Raw genomic sequence first — 10,646 nt, 5'->3', positions numbered from 1 at the left:
TCTCTGGATATATACCCAGAAGTGGGATCGCTGGACCATATGGTACTCTATTTTTAGCTTTTTAAGGACCCTCCATACTGTTCTCCATAATGGTTGTACCAATATACACTCCCACCAAGAGTGTAGGAGGGTTCCTTTTTCTCCACACCCTTTCCAGCATTTATTACTTGTAGACTTTTTGAAGATGGCCATTCTGACTGGTATGAGGTGATACCTCAATGTAGCTTTGATTTGCATTTCTCTAATAATTAGCAATGTTGAGCATCTTTTCATGTGCCCGTTGGCCATCTGTATGCTTCTTTGGAGAAATGTCTATTTAGATCTTCTGCCCATTTTGTTTTAAATTTGTTGTTTGTTTTTTTGATGTTGAGCTGTATGTGCTGTTTGTATATTTTGGAAATTAATCCCTTGTTGGTAGCATTGTTTGCAAATATTTTCTCCCATTCTGTAGGCTGTCTTTTCATTTTGTTTATGGTTTCCTCTGCTGTGCAAAAGCTTTTAAGTTTAATTAGGTCCCATTTGTTTATTTTTATTTCCATTACTCTAGGAGACAGATCTAAAACATTTCTGCTGCAATTTATGTCAAAGAGTGTTCTGCCTATGTTTTCCTCTAGGAGTTTAATAGTATCTGGTCTTACATTTAGGTCTGCAATCCATTTTGAATTTATTTTTGTATATGGTGTTAGAGAATGTTCTAATTTCATTCTTTTACATGTGTCCAGTTTTCCCAACACCACTTGTTGAAGAGAATACTTTTTCTCCATTGCGTATTCTTGCCTCCATTGCCTGGATCATATGGTAAGTCTATTGTAACATTTTGAAGAAACTCCATATCGTTTTCCATAGTGGCTGCACCACTTACATTCTGGTGGGTGTCTCATATGGGAGTGAGTTTACTGCCTCTCTCCAGCAGCAGTGGTCCTTTCCTTGGTATCAGTACAGCATCTTGGATATGAGGAGGCTTCTGCCCCTTGCAGTAGCAGATGTCCTTTACTTCTATTTCTCCCTCAGCAGCAAGTAACCTTTTCCTGGGACCAGGAAACAACAGGGTTTTCTGTCCTCCTGAAGCATCAGAGAGCTTTTTGTTTCATATGAGAGAATGGTCCAAATATTGCACCTGTCTCTTAGCAGCAATCATCTATGGAGGGAACTCCTGCAGGTCTCCTGACCTGTACCAAATCTTTTTCATGAGCCGTATGATGCAGCTCAGGAAGAAGAGCTGCTAAGTAACTCTGTATTCCTATTATGTCTTGGGATCCCAGGGATTCTAAACTGTCATATTAGCCCACACACAGCTTTTAAGAATTTGTTAGAATTTCAGTTGCTTTCCTCTTACCCATATTATGGCTGCCACCTCTTTCCCTGTGCTTTGCCAGAAGCAAAACTTCTTAGGGCTCATCTCTCTTGGAAGGGCTTGATGTTCTCTAGAATTCAGCTCACCTTTTTGCCTTTGATTGCATTTCTCCACGGGCTGAAATAAATTTATGATTTTGAATATTACATGACTTTTTTTTTCTCAGTATGAGAGTGATATTCTCCCACGGCTTCTGCTTAAGCAGAACTCCTTCATTTTTATATACGAAGTGCCTTGATCACCTCTGTTCATTGAGTTGCTAAGTAGTGTAGAAAGGACACCTCTTTTGCCATGTTATCTAGGATATAACAGCACACAATGTAGAAAAAGTAAAAATCCCGTAGGCTTTTTTTTTACTTACCCCAATGTGTGTTTGGAAAAGAAAAGCATAGCAATAGAAAGTCATATGCCCTAATTCTTGTTTTCCCTAACTTTTATGTTTTTAAGGTCTATTGAAATATTCAGTAGACCTGGGCAACCAAAGAAACTCAGAAGGAGAGCCCTCTCTAACACTTCAGGAAAACTGACTGCAAGTTCTGGAGGAAACCTCATCAAGGGCCCTTCCAACATGGTGTGGTGTGAACGAGGCTAAAGACATGAGCCTGAGGCAGCAGTCATGCTTCCCACTGGGAACAGAAAGAACGATTACTGGATGAGGAGACATCCAGCAATAAGATAAATCATCCATAGTATGGAATTACGTAACTCCTAAAGGTCAGACAGCTTCCTGGCATTCACTGATATGGAAAGGAAGGCCTGCTGGCTACTCTGGCAGAACCAATGACTATCTCTGGGCAAGTAGAGAGGTGAGGACCCTTTGCCATCCTACTTCTTTCAAGAAAGAAAAGTGTAATTTCAAATAGATGCTAACAGCTTATTTCTCTACAAAATACTTTATTTTCTGACTCATAGGTAGGTGTAGTAAGGTCCAAAAAAATGTCTCACAGCTGTAATAATTTTAAAATAAAGGCATTCTTACTTAGGCCTTATGCATGAAAAAGGCATTTTGGGCAGGATTTAGTTGAAATAAGTACCCTCTACAGATGGAGTAATTTGAAACTATTTTGAGATCTTGGGTAATTCAGAGCAAATAGCACACTCTTTTACTGATGCATAAGCTGAAAAATAATCACTTCTAAAATAAGCTCAGGCACATATTCAGACCTCTACCAGACATCAATGACATGGTGCTCTCAATATTATTTATGACCCACAATATAGTCTTCTGAGTTTGAGCAGTAATGACAGTAGGAAAAATGAGAAAATAAACCAAAGGCTGTAGAGAAGTTACTGAACCAGAAACAAAGATGGCTCCTTTTGCCAGATTTTATATAAAAACTGAGCCCCACTGAAGCTGAAGAACAGGTGGGATGACTTTAAAAAAGGAAACCATCAATACAATAAAGAAACAAACATAGAGTGGTATATTTTAAAATGAGAGTTTAAGTGTAGTGCCAGCTTATAGTAGAAGTGAGAAAAAAATTAAAAATAATAAATACAGTACAGCTGAGAGAGGACAGCTGATAATCAGAGGTGATACAAAGTGGGGGTCTGAGGATGCACAAAGGATAAGGACTCAGAGTAACATAGCAGCCTGGGTGTAATCAGTGAAAGATCTGAAAAGTTTGTCATAACATTTAAATAGTCCTGGTCTGAAAATGTACCATCACTACCCCATGCTTGAGGCATCAGTAAACAAGCAGAATAAATTGTTCTCCATATAATAGTTCCTCACATCAACAAGATATTTCAGGTAGTGCAGGCTATGAAACTGTGAACACTACAACAGGCCATGGAAGCATTTCCTGTGACACAAGGAAAATAGGGCAAAATACAATGAGGCACTGTTGCCTGGGCAGTAGGGTGTATAGAAAATGATAGAACATAATAATGTAAGGTAAAGTTACAATTAACTTAAGCAAGAGAAAAAAAATCTATGCTCAATTTCAAAGTCAAGCAGAGAATATTTCCAACGGGTCAATTCATATATTTTTTATAAATTAAGATTTAATAGGGTATCTGGTAAAATCTATTTATAGAACATAAACAAATGTTTTAAAAAGAGAAAATATTAAAAAAACATTAAAAAATATGTTTCTATTTAAGATGAAGGACATTTCAAAGTATTAGACATTCTCGATGTTGCCATATGTATTTTGCTGCTAGAGAGTTGTAGAGATAAATCTGAAGAAGCAGAGAAATTATCAAGTAATATTACTACTTTTAAATTTATTAATTAGAAATTAATATTAATTAATTCATAAATTAATACTATTAATTCAATAAGAAAAAGGTAATACACCCAAAGAAAAAGTGGGCAAAAGATGTGATGGGAAAATGCAATAATAAAGAAATACAGATGGCTAATAAATTTATAAAAATATTTATCATCACAAAGATAAAGCTTAAAATTAAAACTATGACTTATCAAATCAGAAAAAAAAAATGTAGATACTATCAGTCCAGTGTTAGCCCTAGACGGAAAATAGACTCATAAATTATTGTAAATTTTTCATCGCAATTTGGCAGTATGTATCAAAAGTCTTAAAAATGTTCATATCCTTGGGTTCAGAAATCCCAATTATAAAAATATATTTAAGAAACATAATTGAGCAAGAGTGGTAATATAGAATGACATGGAGGAAAACTGGAGAAAATTCCAATTGGATTTCAGTTTTGTTTCCTCTTTCTATCAAAATGCCGATTTAGAATAATTCCTGATTCCCTCCTCCAAGATTAGCCCATAGGAAAAGTACCAAGAAAAAAAACAGAAAATTACAGAAATCCCTGAAGTGACTGTGTGAAGATGGTGGTGGCTTTCACCTGGAACAGGATGCAGCCAGGCAGTGAGAAAAAAATAAATAAATAAAACGACCGCATTTCCTGCTGCTTTTAAAGGAAGAAAATCAGGGCAGTATAAAAGACCCCTGTTTAGAAGTAGCTAAGGAAAACAGGAGATGAATTAACTTCTGGAAGTCACATCCTCACCTTTCCTCTTCCAAACTACCAGGGTTGATGAACTACAATTGCCCATTTGGAAGGTTGGTGTCCCAACCAGTCTTAACCTACTCAAGCTCAAACTGGACACAGCTGATTCCAAGTTCCTGAAAAACAGCTCAGATAAACATCTTATTGTTTAGGCTGTGTGATGCTTGGAGGACATCTAAGTTTTTGTAAAAACAATAAGAGCTTGATCAGTGAAAGCAAGTTACAGTTCATTATCTATTAAGCAAGTCATAGTTGAATGGATCTAACTGATGACTACCCTCGATTTTACAATACATGTACTTTACATTTGGTATTTTTCTAAGACGAAAAGAAATTTTATCAAGGTGTTTAGTTTTATTCATTTGACTGCATAAACTTCATAGATCTCTTGCAAGATCTCGTGGACTTCTTTCTCTTGTTTAGAATACTTCATTCAAAACTCATTCAGTCTTCTGAAATCTAAGGCCTCAGGTTGCAGTGAATAAACTTTAATGTGTTTGATTATGGGATTTGGTTCAGACTCTACTTGAGGTTATTTAATGCATATATTTTCTTATGTCCTGAAACGTAAATGACAGTTTGATAGGATATAAAATCCTCGGATCTAAGGTTTTTTTCCTTCAATGCTTTGAAAATTCTACTCCATTGTCTTTTTGCAGTTACTGGTGGAATATCTAAGTCATTTGATTATTATGTTTCTCTCTGCAAGTTTTTAGAATGTATCATGATTTTTTATATTCTCAAACTTACTTACCTTTCTAAAACCTGAAAAACTTTTGCATTCTAAATTACTAGTGTATTTGTATCAGTTGTCTATTTGCTATGCTACAAATCACCCCCAAACTTAGCAGCTTATAACAACATTCATGCATGAACTCACCGTCTGTGGGTCAGCAATTTGGGTTAGGCTCTGCTGGCAGATTTTCTGTTGCTCTTGCCTTGGCTCACTAATGTGATTTTTTAGTAATCTCGGGGCTGGATTGAAGCTGTATGATATAGAACAACCTCAACTTTGGTGATTGGCTTCCTGTCATCTGATTCTCCACCATGTACCTCTTCAGCAAGCTAGATGGAGCTTGTTCACATGGTGTGTGCTTTCTAAAAGGGCAAGGGCTTCCCTGGTGGCGCAGTGGTTGAGAGTCCACCTGCCGATGCGGGGGACACGGGTTCGTGCCCTGGTCCGGGAAGATCCCACATGCCGCGGAGCGGCTGGGCGCGTGAGTCATGGCCGCTGAGCCTGCGCGTCCGGAGCCTGGCTCCGCGGCGGGAGGGGCCACAGCAGTGAGAGGCCCGCGTACCGAAAAAAAAAAAATTACCAAAAGGGCAAGAGCAGAAACAGCAAGGCATCTTAACGTCTAGGCTGGCAAGTTGCTCAGCATCACTTTCACTGCATTCTATGGGCAAAGCAAATCACCAATCATCTCAGTTGAAGTGGAGAAATACACTCTACCCCTTCATGGGTGGAACTGCACAGATTTTGTGGCCATTATATCTAACACAGTGATATTATCCATACAGGATTATGGGCCTACTTTATCACAAGAGGGTGAGTGTCAAAACTATCAAGGAATATATTCCTGTTTCTACTGGAGTGTCTAACTCTGAGAATTCATTTTGACATAATGAATGATAGAAAATAAGGAGAAACACAACAGGTAAGGTTTTAAATAGAACATTTAAACAAGGAAGAATTATTGTTAAAAGTCCACAGCAATCACCAAAAGAATGGAGAAATGGAAGTGAAAGTAAATGAAATGATGATGTTATAGGAATGTGTCAGTATGGTGTTCAGTAGGGTAGTTTCCATCTTGGTGAGTCTGCCTGGTAGTTACGAGCTGTAAGTGAATAAGGATGCCCAGGAACTATTCTCCATGGAAGACAAGTGTCGAAGGAAAGACAAGTGCCAGTAAAGACAAAGCAATGGAAATGGAGGGAATGTCTATGAAGGGAGTGAGGATTATATTTGTCAATTATTTAAAATGGAGCAACTACCAAATGTAAAATAGATAGCTAGTGGGAAGCAGCTGCATAGCACAGGGAGATCAGCTTGGTGCTTTGTGACCACCTAGAGGGGTGGGATAGGGAGGGTGGGAGGGAGATGCAAGAGGGAGGGGATATGGGGACATTTGTATACCTATAGCTGGTTCACTTTGTTATACAGCAGAAACTAATACAACAATGTAAAGCAATTATACTCCAATAAAGATATTAAAAAATAAATAAATAAAATAAAATAAAATGGAGCAGAGGACACAATGGAAAAAGCTCAAAGAGGATTCAGTGTAGCAAAAGAAAGGTGAGCCTAGGTTCAAGTATTTTGAAGGAAACTATTTGTGCTTGAGAATATTTGCTACAGCTATCCCCCCAAAATCTCATTTTTCTGACAGAATGACATGTCTCTAGCTGTTGATTGTGATCAACAAAGGATGCGAAGGCCTTGGGAAAAATTTTTATTTGGATAATAAAGAAAGGACAGTCAAAGCCTCACTGTACATAAATAAATCAACTCAATGACCTGGCAACTTAGAACTGGCAACATATCAAAAAGGAATTATAAATATTAATCTATCTTTGTACAAAGATGAGTTGCATTGAATTCTGAATTATTGTGGTTTAGGTAATCTCAAGGCAAGAACACACTGAAGCTGGAAAAAGACTTAAATTCAAGTATTCCATTCCAAGGGTGAGTCTGGAAAGAGTTAAACCTCTCGCCTAAGACTGGATAGATATACAGTGGCCTTGGGGATTCTACCCGTATGTGTCTCAGGCCAAGCCAAATATCTGGGAGTCACCTTTCAGATTCCTCTTTCCTTTCACATCCCATGCACTTCAGCAAAAAACAATATTATTTCTTACAAGGAAGACCACAGAGAGTCTTGAGAAAGGTTCCTCCATGTGCAAACAGAGAGGGGGAGTAGCTGCTTCTGGAGAAGGGACAAAAAAACTCCTTTTGGCCCCTTCTCTCTTATTATCTCATGGAACAAAAGCCCTAATGTCTGTGTGTGGGAATAATATGTCAACAAACTGTCACTCTGAGAACACTGGGAGAAGGTAAGATATAAACTGTGTAAACATGGGGAAAGGGGAATACATGGCAGAAGGCCTAAAGCTAGAACGAGAGAAGGGTGAATAGCACTTTTCCACCTAGATGACCTAAGTTCCAATAGCTCAGAATTCAATGTAGCCTGTCTTTGTACAAAAATAAATTAATATTTATTATTCCTCTTTGGTACGTTGCCATGTTCAAAAATTTTTTTGAAGCATATGAAGTCAAAGAAATGAATGTACTTCCAAGCTGGAAAGAAATTAGCACCAGACTCAGATATCGAAGATTGATATGTTAAAGTCCCTAATGGAAGAGGTGGTCAACATACAAGATCATACAGCTAATTTCAGCAAAAGGATAGAAACCTTAAGAAATAAGAAATGGAAATGTTAACAGAGATGAGGAATGTCTATGAAAGGTATATCAATATCTCATTAATATACCTTGCTGAGGCAAAAAAATATTGGTGAACTTGAAAATAGGTGAATAGAAATTACCAAAACATAAATGAATAAAAGATAGGGAAAAATAGAAAAGAAAAAAGAGAATGGGCAGAAGAAATATTTGAAATATTAATGACTCAGAATTTTCCAAAATTAATGACACACATAAAACTACAAACCCATGAAGTACAGAAAACACCAAACAGGATGCATAAATTTAAAAAAATAATTAGCATATTATATGCAAACAGCTGAAAACAAAGAAAACTCCTGAAAGTATCCAGAGGAAAAAAAGAAACATTTCGTACTGTACTCTTCAGAGTAACTGAACTCTTTTTACATTGGCCTATTCAGAATATATTCAGAATACATCTCATTTCTTAAAGGCAAATGAAATTAAGTCCACTGAAAGTGTATCTATTGCATGCAAAGCAAGTTGCTGAATCATGGAAGATTTGTGAGAATAGAACTTGAGATGATTGAGTTAGGTAATCAAAATCATGTGTAGGTGTGATTTATCTCGCACTTTCTTCTCTTCCGGGGTTTCAAACAGGGTGTCTGGTGATATTCTCCTCTTGTGGCTCTAGATCTCACAAGAAGTTAATGTTCAACCTGCATACCAGGTCAAGGAGTTCAGGGTACATCTTTGTTTTAAATATGTTTCTAGTGTATAATTTTCAAGTATATCCATGTCCTTGTTCCAATGAAGATGCAGTTTTGGTGTTTGTTTTTTTTTTTTTATTTTGGTTTTGGTTTTAGCTTTTTTCCCTTTATATTTCATTCCATAGTAGAAGGAATAAAGATAATTTTACAAAGGAGTTAATAATAATCCATTTCAGACAAAACGTATAACCAAGGAATATTTAATCAGGAAAAATATAGCCTATCTGCTATACTATTACACTTGTATAAATATATCACCTGTAAGTAAAATATTAACTATAAAAGTATTTTACATGCTCTTAAGTATAAACCAGTTAAATATTTAGGGATACCTTATTTTATTTGTTTTTTAAAATTAATTTTTATTGGAGTAGGGATAGTTTATTTTAGAAACCTTGACTATACCTTCTGTTTCTGACAGCTCAAAAAATTTTATTGATTACTAGGACTCTTCATTTGTGAGCATAAAGCCATGTGCTTTGCATACAAAAAACTCTAAATCTTTTTACTCTTCGACCAAGGGTGGGGAATAGAAGAAGGATGAAAGTATGGCTCCATAGTTCTCTGGCATCTAGCTTTGCATTCTACCATTCCCAAGATAGTATCATTGTCCTTAAGCGTCGAGATGGAATTTTAGCCATCACTTTCACAATCCAAACCACAACACAGATGAAGGGATAAGGAAGTGGCATGTCCTCTTCTTGTAAGGGACATGTGGGCACCATTTCCATTTATGTTCCAGTGGCCAGCAATTAGTAACGTGGTTGCTTGGGCCAGGGATACTGGAAATGTAGTCTTAATTCTGGTTGTCCATGTTCCTAACTAAAATTCTAAGGAAGAGGAAAATTGGAAATTAACTAGGAATTTTTGCCAACAAACTGGCTTGGTCTGTTGGATACACAGGCACACTTCAAGCTTCTCCCTTGCAACAGAAACTTCTATTAAGTGGATCTTTCATATATTTTTCATAAATTCTAGTATATCAACATTCATATTTACTGTGCAATATATTAAAGCTTTTTTTTTTGAGAAGGAAGTACTCTAATATCATATGTGATATATTTTTAAATCATAATTTAGGCTTGGGAACTCCTGGAAGGTGTCTGTAGCTTTATCTATAATATTATAGGCCATCCTAACCTAAGCTATTCTTTAGGTTCTGATGCAGGAGTTCCAAAATTCAACTATTTTATATGTTAGCCAATATATCAATTTCACGTACTTTACCCCCCCTCCCGCCCCCGGCAAACACTAGTTGAATAGCTTTTGCATGGAGAAAACTCAGCCCTTTTAGAGGATTCCATTCCTTTATAATGAAATTGTAGTCACCAGGAATTTTTTTTTATATTAGTTGAAAATTACACCTGAAATTAGAATTGGTTAGACTTTTTCTTTCCCTCTGGAATCTAGAGATATGTGATTCAGTATGGGAGCTAGTAGTTTTCATATTCAATAAATATACTAACTAAATGTATAAAAAGTTTTTTCTTAGTCTTTGGTGAGAGATAAACTAATGGGCATCTGAAGGTTTTCCATCAGGGACCTATAATCAAACATTCTCTAGAAGTACTCACAGGACTCAGCATGTAGTTATACTCATAGATAAGATTCTCTACAGTGATGTAGTAGGATATGCAGCTGAACCCTAAGGGAAAAGACGCAGGCAGAGTCTAGAGGAATGCATGTGTAGGTTTCCAGATATGCTCTCTCCCTCCCGTGAGAAGTCACACAGGGCACACTTTCCCCACAGCAACAAACGTGCAGCAACATATGTGTGATGTTTCCACCCAGGGATGCCCATTAAAAGCTCAGTGCCCAAGATGTTTATGGGGGGCTAGTCACATAGGCATCCTCTGGTTTACTAGGGGGCTGGTCACATACGAAAATTCCAGACTCTACTAGGAAGCAGGTGTTTCACACATACCTTATTGTTTGCACAGTCTAGGTAGAGTTAATCAGCTTGTCACTTAGCTGTAGATTGGGAACTTTGAGAGCTAAGTACACAAATGCCAGCCAAGGTCAACCTTGCCAGCAGGTTTTTCTTATAATAGCAATCTCAGGTTTGCTATGTAAACTCTTTTCTGCAAAGATAAGTAAATTCCATGTCTTTATATTTCCAGATGAATAAGGTCAAGACAGATGTGTAGGAGTG

Source organism: Orcinus orca, chromosome 12, assembly GCF_937001465.1.
Source record: "Orcinus orca chromosome 12, mOrcOrc1.1, whole genome shotgun sequence".
Lineage (NCBI taxonomy): Eukaryota > Metazoa > Chordata > Mammalia > Artiodactyla > Delphinidae > Orcinus > Orcinus orca.
The sequence above is the reverse complement of the archived record's forward strand: the minus strand, read 5'-3'. Positions refer to the sequence as shown.